Genomic DNA, 10639 nt, shown 5'->3' with positions numbered 1-10639 from the left:
AGGAGTAACTGTAGACAGAGAAGGAAATAATTCTCCAAGAGTACCTTAGACCCCAGTCTAAGGACGCTGGGAAGGGTGGGTGGAATGGGAGATCCTGTTTTGCAGGGGTATATGTATATTAGCAAAAAATAATATGTGGATGCTAGCAAGGGCTAGCAGAGGAATTTTCCTGTGAAACTTTCCTGTCTCAAAAGAAAGCAGTTAGAGAAATCCAGCTTCTCACAGCTTCTCTGTGAAAGCTTTCATTCTCATGCGAACTGGATGGACAACAGTTTGTAAGAATGTAAACCATTTCTACACCTGCAAGTTGTTGTGGAAACTGTAGAACTGTTTTCAGTTTTGTGAGAATAATATTTGGAAATGGGTGTCTTACTGCTCAGCCTGTCGCCTCGGGAGGTGGTGGGCCAATAGGCCAATCATGTGATTTTTCTTTCACAAACCATGCTGTAAAGGTTATGGGTGCTTAAACGAGGTTGCTTCGGCCATACCTGGCAACCTGGACTTGTGTCGTGTTTTCACCGTTCTTTGGGAATAACAGCGACAATAATAGTAAATAAACATAATGTGGCTACTTATAAATGACTGATGTACTTCACACTTCTCAGCCACACCCCAATAGTCTTTATAATCTTTATTAGCCAATGTGTATGTGTTTATCAAACACTAACTTTTAAGCAATTACAATTGAAGTTCACAAATTATCACACCACTGGCATTATGTGACAAGTCTCATATGGTCTCCCAGAATACAACATCATCCTTAAGGAAAAAGTTAAGACATACTCAGCCATCTCAGAAAGTGACTCTGATTAAGCTGGAGCTTCAGATGCTCCAGTGTGTTTAAAATGAAAAAAACACCACGACCAGAATAGACACATATCCAGTTAGATCAAAACTTAAAATACTTGGAAAAAAAAGACTAAGTAATGACAGATATTTGGTTCTGAAGGGAAAAGAGAGTTGTTTCTTGGGGTAGCCTATGGCTTATGTCACATCATCACCTGTAACTTCATATCATGTTATCTTGGTCAACACTACTGTACTGCAGCATAAGCCAATGCCATGTTGTAAAGTAACAGAAGCTGTAAGCAAAATCACTTCAGGCTAAATATCTGTCATTCCTGGGAAAACAAGGTAATTCAGGCACAAATCTCTTGAATGAGAAAGAGGAAGAGAAAGCTGGAAAAGTGTTACTTGGATTGGAAACAATATTTTCATATAATACTAAAAGGCACCTTTGGGTCTCTTGGAGTTTATCCCATAACAACAGAGACAACTTTGTCAAGATTAGGTTCTGTTGCAGCTCAATATCATTTATAACAATGTGCAAACAGACAAACTTTACTCATACAGATCTGTTCAAGCACCCTGAGGAAAAACAAACACTCTTGTTACATGGGACTCTAAGATGTCCATACTATAAATAAATTCTCCTTTCTCTTCTGGAAGTCCCACTTTAGCTCAGGTTTAGAGCAGCACAGCAGGTAGTTTGACAGGCTTCCAATAGTGTGTGGTTTACCACAAGTCTACTAGTCTTTAATTGATCCACGGAGTGCCATGCTCCTGGGAGCAGTGCCATCCTTGTGTTTGTGACCATGGACATTTGAAAGTCAGTGCTAGACATGGTCCTAACATTTTTCTGCCCCTTCAGCAGTTCATATCACCAGACATGGTGAGTATAACAAATCTGTTACAACAACAGCAAAGGAGTTAAATACAAGAGAGATGAGGGCTTCTTTCATGCTCTTCTTTCCACTCATATCCATAGCAGGTAGTCAGTGGTGTGCTTCCCATCAGTTGATTTTACCTGTATAGCAGAACAATTTTTTTCATCAATCCTGATTTCTGGGGTTTGTACCAATGTTTTCATCTCTGCTTAGATGATGAAACTGCTTACAGCAGAGAAACCGTAGATATAATGGCCCCTCATAGCTGCTGAGAAATGAGAGCACTCTCAGGCTGAGTGCATCTCACCAGGCAAGAAGTCAACCACCCTGTGGTGCTCCCAGCTGCAGTCAGAGCTGCTCTCTCACATGGATAAGCTTCAAGGCAGATTTTGATAAAGCTTGAAGTAGCTAAAGGTACACTTGATAAAAACCTCAACAGACAGCCCAGGACCTTGTTTTAAGGCTTGTCTTACCCTTGAAAAAAAGTTGTTAAGATGTGGGTGCCCCAAGGCTTTGCATATCTCCCAAAGGCTTGAAGGCTGCCACTTCCCTTGTCTGGCACACTGCTGCCACTGAGGAAAGGAAAGAGAGCAGTCCCCCTCTCCTGGGAGATACAGCCCAGCTGTGTGGCTGCACCAGGCTGGCACATGACAGACAGCTAATGTAAGAAATTCCTTCAGTTTCTGGAATAATACTTGCAAAATCTGAGTTTTCCTTAAAAGTGAGCTGAAAATTGGAATCATTCTGGTCCCTGTGAAATCCCTCCCTGGACCAGACACTTGATCTGAGATGCCAAGTAACCTGGAAATTGCTAATGAATGATAAGTGTGGTTTCTCCTCTTTTCTCAGATTTTATGACCTAGTTTCATCTTTTCTCTCAGGATGTGTTCATCCTGCCTTGCTGCACTTGCACTCTCTGTGACTTCATGTTCTGTTTTCAGGCAGTTTGGTCTATATGACCGCAAAATATTCCTTTCATCTTCCAGCTGCTGAATGTGTAAGCCTGGCTTTTCCCAAAGAAATGCACTCCTCAGACAGGCTTCAGCTCCATCCGCTCAAGCTGTCACCATGCCAGGGACAGCTTTGCAACACAGCTACCAATAACTCTGGAAGTTGTTCAGATTTGCCATTTACTTGCAGAGAAATAAGAACAGTCCATTTTGTCTGGGCTTGTCATCTGGAGGCTTTGGGTTTGTCCTGTGGATACATTTGGAAAGCAAATTAAATTTCATTTAATTTATCATGCTGACTAACAGGAATTTCATCCTTTTTCAGCCTGATAACCTGTATTTAATCTGATGTCCTTTTCAGGTGTTCTGGAGGTTGAGAAGGCCACAGTTGTAGACATGAACAGTATTTACTTTTATCTGTGTCAACTGCCTCCTGCTCTAGCACACCGGAAACTCCAGAACACTGAATATGTCTGCACTTTCTGAAATTTATGGTGAGGATAGAGATTGCTTAGAGTAATCTTCCCTGAGTTCACAGCAGCCCTGTCAAATCACCCCTGCTAAGCATTGGACATGTGATCTGGACACCTTCCAGCCCCATCTCCTCCACAGTGCATATTCAGTGCAGCAGAGCAGCTGCCCAGCCAGGGAGCCCCCACAACCTGCACGAGCTCTGGAGGCTGGGGCTTCAATGTGTCGGTCAGATTGACAGCCATGGAGTAATATTTCCCACAGGTCATATTGGGATATATGACTTCCCCAGGGTTTTCCAGGCTTCTTCCCTGTCTGGTGAGGCCACAGCATCCATTCCCTTTTCTGTTTGACAGCTCCCATGGCTCCTTACATTGAGGCATATTGTCTCTGTGATTTTATCCTTTTCATCACCCTCCTCCCTAGTGCTGGACTGTCCAAAAGGAACAGGAGATGAAACATTGGTACAGGGTGGAGTTAAGCACAGTAGCCTTTGAACATGCTGACAGGATGTGAAACACAGCTTGTGTGAGCTAAGTGATACAATCAGAGCCACTGAGCTGCCGGGGAGGAACAGTTCATCCAAACTGCCTGATGCTTCTCAAGAGGCAGCACAGATATAACTAAGGGTCAGCAAGGACATCTGAACCTTGAAGAACTGCATGAGGCTCCCCTAACAAGTTTTATTTTAATAAAGAATACCAGGGAGCAATCATGTGTTGGGATCACAAAATTTGGTCTAGTCATTAGAGGAGAGACCTACAAAGGGGAGGACCAACATCCCAGGCCCAGCTGGTGCTCCCAGCTTCAGCAAATTGTGCTTTTCAGTGTCTCCATTTCCATATGTGTAAAATAAGACTAATGCAATTGTTGCTGCTATTATAATGATTATAAATGAATGCTTTTTCTGTCAGCTGACCCCATTTTCCAATGCTTGCACCCAGTGATCACTGAGGTTTTTCCATGGATAGTCCTCCCAAGGAATGGTGAGAGGCAGCATACAGGGGGGTGACAGGACAGAATTCTTAAAGGATTTTGTCTTTGATTTCCCTCAGTAATACTCACAAGCACTGAGAATAAAATCTGTGCATGAAGCTGGAGTGCTGCAGGCACACTGGGCTCACAGAGCTTCCCCTCCTCTTGGACAAAGGCAACATCTTCCCTCGCCTGCCGTCACCTCCCATTAATGTCAGGAAAGTTCACTTGCTGCAGCTTTTGGAAGTGCAAAGCTAATATGCTTGTGAGGAGGGAAATGAGGCCATTTATTTGTCTAATAGGATAATGCTAACACGTAGCAAGTCGGGGTTCAGAAAACAGCATTTATTTTTGAATCATGCAGGAGGTCCTCTTCATTTTATTTATTCACAGGGCCTGAATCAATGGCTGCCCAGACAAAGATATTTAGCAAGAGCAAACACAAAGGAGGTTGTTCACCCTGGGCTCCAGATACAAATAGAGAAGAAAGAAGGAAATGTCAAATCTGCATAAACCCTGTATGGCTCCCTGGTGGGTATAAAAATACCTCTTTTTGAATATCATCTTGTAATTCCAAAAAGTTGAGGTAACCTTTTCTTATTTTCAGCAAATATTTCCCTTCTAATCTTAATGTCATGTTTCACTTGCTAAAATTACAATCAAATCCCAAACCCATACCTCATTCTGTTTTTCAGATCTTACATCCATTCTATATATAAAAAAAAAATGTTTTCTTGCCATATCTTTATTACAAAATACAGGAATTTCATCCTTTTTAGCCTGATAACCTGTGTTTAATTTGATGTCCTTTTCCTGTGTTCTGGAGGTTCAGAAAACCACAGCTGTAGACATGGGCTGTAAAAATGTGTAGTGCAGGATGGCAAAATAATTGCTGGTAGAGTCAGAAAACTTCTAACAAGTGATTATAAATGATGAATCCTGATAAAGTAAATAAGATTGTTGCTAGAAAATGAGAAACAAATACAGGAAAAGAGCATACTGCCCCAGAGGCAAAATGTGCTGCCTAGGTAACTTCTGCTTTCATAGGGATACAAGACTTTGTAAAGATACAAAATAGTTTTGTGTCAAAGAAATTATTCATATGGCCATTACTTGGCATAGATTTCTTCTCTTCATGCTCTTCCACAAACACACAGAGATAAGAGTCAGCTGTTCACCAGATTATGAAGAATATCACAATATTCATTAAATATTCAGAGAACTTAGGCTGGAGCTCAGGGAGAAAAAGAGAGTGTACCACCTCTGGAAGGAGGGGCAGGTAACCTGAGGGGGACTATAAGGTTATTGTGAGGTTACTGGGGAGAAAATTAGAAGGGCCAAAGCCAAACCAGAACTTAATTTGGCCACTTCTGTTAAAGACAAAAAAAAAATTTCTCTAAATACATTGGCAGCAAAAAAGTGGCCAAGGAGATTCTCCATTCTTTGCTGGATGCAGGGGATAGCATAGTGTCAGGGGATGAGGAAATGAGGTACTTAATGCCTTCTTTGCTTCAGTCTTTAATACAAACCCGGTTGTCCTCAGGATACCCTGCTGGAAGTTAGTGAAGGGGAGTTGGCTGAAGCCCCCATAATCCAGGAGGAAATGGTTAGTGACCTGCTATGCTAATTAGACATCCACAAGTCTATGGGCCCAGACAGGATGCAACCTAGAGGAAAAGAGCTTGCCAAGCCACTTTCCATCATTTACCAGTAGTCCTGGTGAAAAAAATAAAACAACTGTGAGAAGCTCCAGTTGACTGGAAGTTAGCAAATGTGATGCCCATCTTTAAGAAGGGTGGAAGGAGGATCTGGCAAACTACAGGCCTGTCAGCCTGACCTCAGTGCCAGGGAAGGTCAGGGAGCAGATCATCTTGAGTGCCATCACAAAGGTATGTGCAGGACAATCAAGGGATCAGGTCCAGCCAGCATGGGTTTATGAAAGGCAGGTCCTGCTTGACCAGTGTGATCTCCTTTGTGACAAGGTGATCCGCTCAGTAGATGAGGGAAAGGCTGTGGATGTTGTTTACCTGGACATCAGTAAAGCCTTTGACACTGTTTCCCACAGCATTCTCCTGGATAAACTGGCTGCTCCTGGCCTGGATGGGTGCACTTATTGCTGGGTAGAAAACCGGCAGGAGGGCTGAGCTCGGAGAGTGGTGGTGAATGGAGTTATATCCAGTTCCTGGCAGGTCACTAATGGTGTTCCCCAGGGCTCAGTTTTGGAGACACTCCTGGTTTTAACATCTTAATTGATGATCTGGACGAGAAGATCTAGTTCACCCTCAGTCAGTTTGCAGATGACACCAAGCTGGGCAGAAGTGTTCATCTGCTGGAGGGTAGGAAGCCTCTGCAGATGGATTTAGAGAGGCTGGAGTGATGGGCTGAGGACAAGTGGTGAGGTTCAATAAGGCAAAGTGACAGGCCCTGCTTGGGTAACAACACGACACAGCATTACAGGCTGGGGGAAGAATGGCTTGAGAGCTGCTCAACAGAAAGGGCCTTAGGGTTTTTAAGAGCAGCTGAACATGACCCAGAGTGTGCCCAGGTGGCCAAGAAGGCCATGGGCATCCTGACCTGTATCAGCAATAGTGTGGCCAGCAGGGTTTGTCCCCCTGTCTTTGGCACTGGTGGGGCTGCACGTGGACTACTGTGTTCAGTTCCAGGCCCCTCACTACAAGACAATGAGGTGCTGGAGAGCGTGCCTGGAGAAAGGCAACGGAGCTGGTGAAGGCTCTATCAAGCATTTTATGAGGAGCAGCTCAGTTCCTTATGGGGATGTTTAGTCTGGAGAAAAGGAGGCTCAGGGGAGACCTTATTGCTCTCTGTAACTATCTGAAAGAAGGTTGTAGTGAGTTGGGGGATAGTCTCTTCTGTCATGTTTCTAGTGAAATAACAAGAGGAAATGGACTTAACTTGCACCAGGGGAGGTTCAGATTAGATATTAAAAAAAAAATTGTCACTGAAAGTGATTAAGCATTGGAAAAAGTTACCCAGGGAGGTGGTGGGGTCACCATCTCTGGCAGTGCTCAAGAGGCTTCTGTGTGTGACATTTAGGTATGTGGTTTAGGAGTCATTGTGGTGGTGCTGGGTGGACTCAATGATCTTGAAGGTATCTTCCAACCTTGATGATTCTGTGATTCATATAATCCATTTTATAGGCAAGTTTTGCAGCATATGTAACGCCCAAGTCAATAGAAGGCTGCAGAACAAGAGCTAACAAAAGATTTCCTGTGAAAAGGATGGCACTTTGAGGAAGGAAACTGTTTATTTAGTGCTGCTAGAACTTATGGTCAGAAAATAGAAAACCCCTGAAGTTCATCCATTAGCAGCTGAAGCCCTGACAGCTTTTCTACTGCTATATGAATAGTAAATCACCTGCTGTCACCATCTGGATCTCAGTTCCTGGAGGAAGCCTGCTAGCCCCAGGAGAAGGTGGGCATTCATCATGATCATCCTCTTTCTGACACTCCCTGGGCCCCTCACAGACCAGTGCTGGAGACAACTTCTGTGCATCTCTTGCCAAATGTAGTCAGAACAAGCCTCTGGAACAGCTTAAATAGCAGCAACATGAGAAGGAAGCAACATAGTTTGACAGGATCTTTATTTTCAGAGATTTGAAATAGAACAGGTTCTTCCTACCTGCCTCTTTATCAAGAAAGCCCACCACTTTCTGGGGAAGAGTTTTAAATGCAGAAATTCATTGCGTCTTTGAAACGTGATCTGTTAATGCACTCAGTTTTAGGAGGAAGGAAGAAAGGCTCACATTTACAGTGCAGAACCAAAAATAGCGTTCTTTGCTTTCAGGATCTCACTGCCACTCCCTGTGCAATGCAGTGAGTAGCTGCAGAAGGTACCAACCACAGAATACCTTCATCTGGGCAAGGGCAGTTGTGTAAGGAAAGGTTTAGATGTGTTGTTTCACAGAAGGATTGCCACTGCCCGATAAGGAACACAGTCACAGGATACCACAGGTAGAGTGCAACTTGATTCAATTGCCCATCAGAAAGCTGGGAAAAGAAAATATCTGCCATTTGCAAACCCAAGTAGTGCAGGGGAAAGGAGGGCAAGTCACGTTCCCCTGCATTCACAGGGTTCAGATTATCTACTCATTACGCTTCCCAAAATATTGCTTCCCACAGCACTCTGCAATGCAGTCTACAAAAGTGGAAGTAATCTGGGCTGCACAGTTGACTTCAGCTCTGATAGAACACTTGGTTGTGTTATGTGTAACGCTCATGTTATTGTCAGTGCGCCAGCAAATGTCATTGCTTTTTCTGGGAATATACCATGTCAGAAAATCATTTGGGGTAGGATTTTAATTTTCCATTGGGTTCAGCAGCAGCTGAGTGCTTTCCTCACCGCATGTCAGTAGATCAGACAAGTCCATCCTTCTGCTTCCCATCAGCACGTGGCACAACAGCTTCCAGTCTCAGCAGTTGCAGCTCCCCCATCCGTGAGTTAAGCCAGCATTTGTGTTATGGCCTTTTTTTGCCTCTGCTATGCAGCACTATGACTTTTCAGGTTTTAACAACAGTGACAGGAGTCCTCAGCATCCTGTCACAGCATTGCACTGTGAAATGTCTTTTTGGCAACTCCAAGTTTCAGGCTGATGAGTTCAGCAGCCCAGTTCCCATGGTGTTAGAGGTGCTGGGTCAGTACCCCACTGAGCAAATCTGAAGACCCCATTGGACCAGACTCCAACTAAATCCAGGATGGACAGACAGACAGTCCCAGCTCCAGAAGCTAAAACCTGGAAAACCAACCCAGATGCCTGCCCACCTCACTTACCTGTTGGAATGTCCTTTGGGGAAAATTCCCTGATATGACACCCCTTTAAACACTTCACATGTCCAAGTCTCAGCTCTTTGCTCATAAAACCAGCATGGCATAGTTCCTTCACCTACACGGAGTTGTGAAATTAATTATAAATGGATTTGAGTTCATTATCTGAGAGGAGCTATAGAAGTGTGACTTATTTTAATAATGCATGAGTAATAATTTATTTAACATTTCTCTGTATTCCTCACCAGGTTCCTGAACCTGACTGTGCACTTTCCTGCTCTGTCTGCAAGTTCTCTCATGAAAGCTGACAATAAGCTTCAAACTTTTTTGTTGATGGTTTTTTTTTTAGGGTAATGAGATTCTGTGTCACAGTCATTAAAGTTGTGGCACCTGTTCTGTTAAAAAATCAAGTTTAAATGGAACAGGATATGACAAGAAATTAAAAGAATCAAACAACTACTTTGTAAACACAATTTGCTAAATCCAGTAACTAGAATTAGTCTTATTTCTCCACAGTGAGTTTATGCTGTGATGTGGCACATTTGTTTCAAGGCTACGGAGTCTGGATGGAGTAAAATGGAAGTTCAAACACTGAATGCTGTGTGCTGCTCTCTCTGCAGAATCAACCTGTGTTTCAAAATGACACAAAAATACAGCAAATGTTTATTTAGACTCCATTGAACTATACAAAAGGAAAATATTTTTCCAGGAGAAAAGAAAGAAATAACAATGTGTCCTCCCTATAATCTGCATTGCAGGGATACACATCTGAGGTGAGGCAGGCAAATATTCAGAGGCTGAGGCTGGTGAAAGCTGGTGGGCTTTGCCAAGTCAAGCACAGAAAGTCCTGAGTCAGCCTCGCCTCCAAAATCAGGCAACTGTAAATAGAAAGCTCTTTGGATCTATGATATTCTCGGTATTCTGGAGCTTTCTGTCTCTGTAACAGCAAGAAACATCCTGTAGATTTGGTTTCAAATGAAATCTGAGTTTGTTTTCTAGCTGAGGGCAAATGACAGCCCCTGGGGAACACCAAGATACCATTGGGTTTGTGGGGACTATGGCTTGCTGTGCCAGGCACAAGTGTAGGAGGGACTGGTGGCCATCTAGGCTTTAAATCCAGGTAAGGAGAAGCGTGTGTACCATTCCTTGGGTTTAGCCTTCCCAGGGTTTAGGCTTCCTCATGAAGATGCACTCACTAGGGGTGTTTGTATCTCCATGACTTTTGCTTGGCAGCACCCGCAAGAGCCAAGAAGCTGCAGGTTTCAAGGGAAGCAGTACCAGAGTCCAAGAAAGAAACAATGATAAGAGGATTCTGTTACTGGGAGACAATTATTCAAACTGCTTCTTGCAGGGAGGGTATCTCGTTATCCTCTGTCAAAGACTTTGAAGCAGAAAGACACCTTACTTGGGCTTCAGCTTCCCCATTAATGGGGTTAAACAGGGAAAAGGAACAAGGAGAGGAGGATAAAGGAGCACAGCCAAACTTCATGAGGTTACTCCAGTTGGTGCGAGAAGCTGTCCAAAGAAATCACTTATTGAGGTTGATGTAATAATGTAACAGGAGCTGTTAAAAAAATGATTGTGTTACAAACATCTTGTGCAAAAGGATAATGCTTTTGAAAATATTTTCTAAGCTTATAAACTGTTCAGAGCACAACTGCAGTGCTGGAAATAGGAAAAGCAAACCACTGACTGGAGAACTGAAGGTCGCACTGGAACTCATTGGGAAGTAATTTTAATTTATTTACTAGTAGGAACAAAGTGAGAGACAGTGTTCTGTGCAGCTTTTGACTG

The 10639-nt window shown here is 43.3% G+C and overlaps 1 long non-coding RNA gene across 5 annotated transcripts in view; it reads right to left on the bottom strand.

The window, feature by feature from the left end:
• Positions 1 to 7647: 7647 nt before the first annotated feature.
• LOC104685874 overlaps positions 7648 to 10639 on the bottom strand; it is a 28336-nt gene continuing 25344 nt past the window's right edge. For all 5 annotated transcript variants that reach the window (XR_002043970.3, XR_002043956.3, XR_002043938.3 and 2 more), the window contains one exon: positions 7648 to 10409. This is a non-coding gene — a long non-coding RNA (uncharacterized LOC104685874). The remainder of the gene's footprint in view (positions 10410 to 10639) is intronic.

Source organism: Corvus cornix, chromosome 5, assembly GCF_000738735.6.
Source record: "Corvus cornix cornix isolate S_Up_H32 chromosome 5, ASM73873v5, whole genome shotgun sequence".
NCBI lineage: Eukaryota > Metazoa > Chordata > Aves > Passeriformes > Corvidae > Corvus > Corvus cornix.
This window is presented reverse-complemented; position numbering and strand designations above follow the sequence as displayed.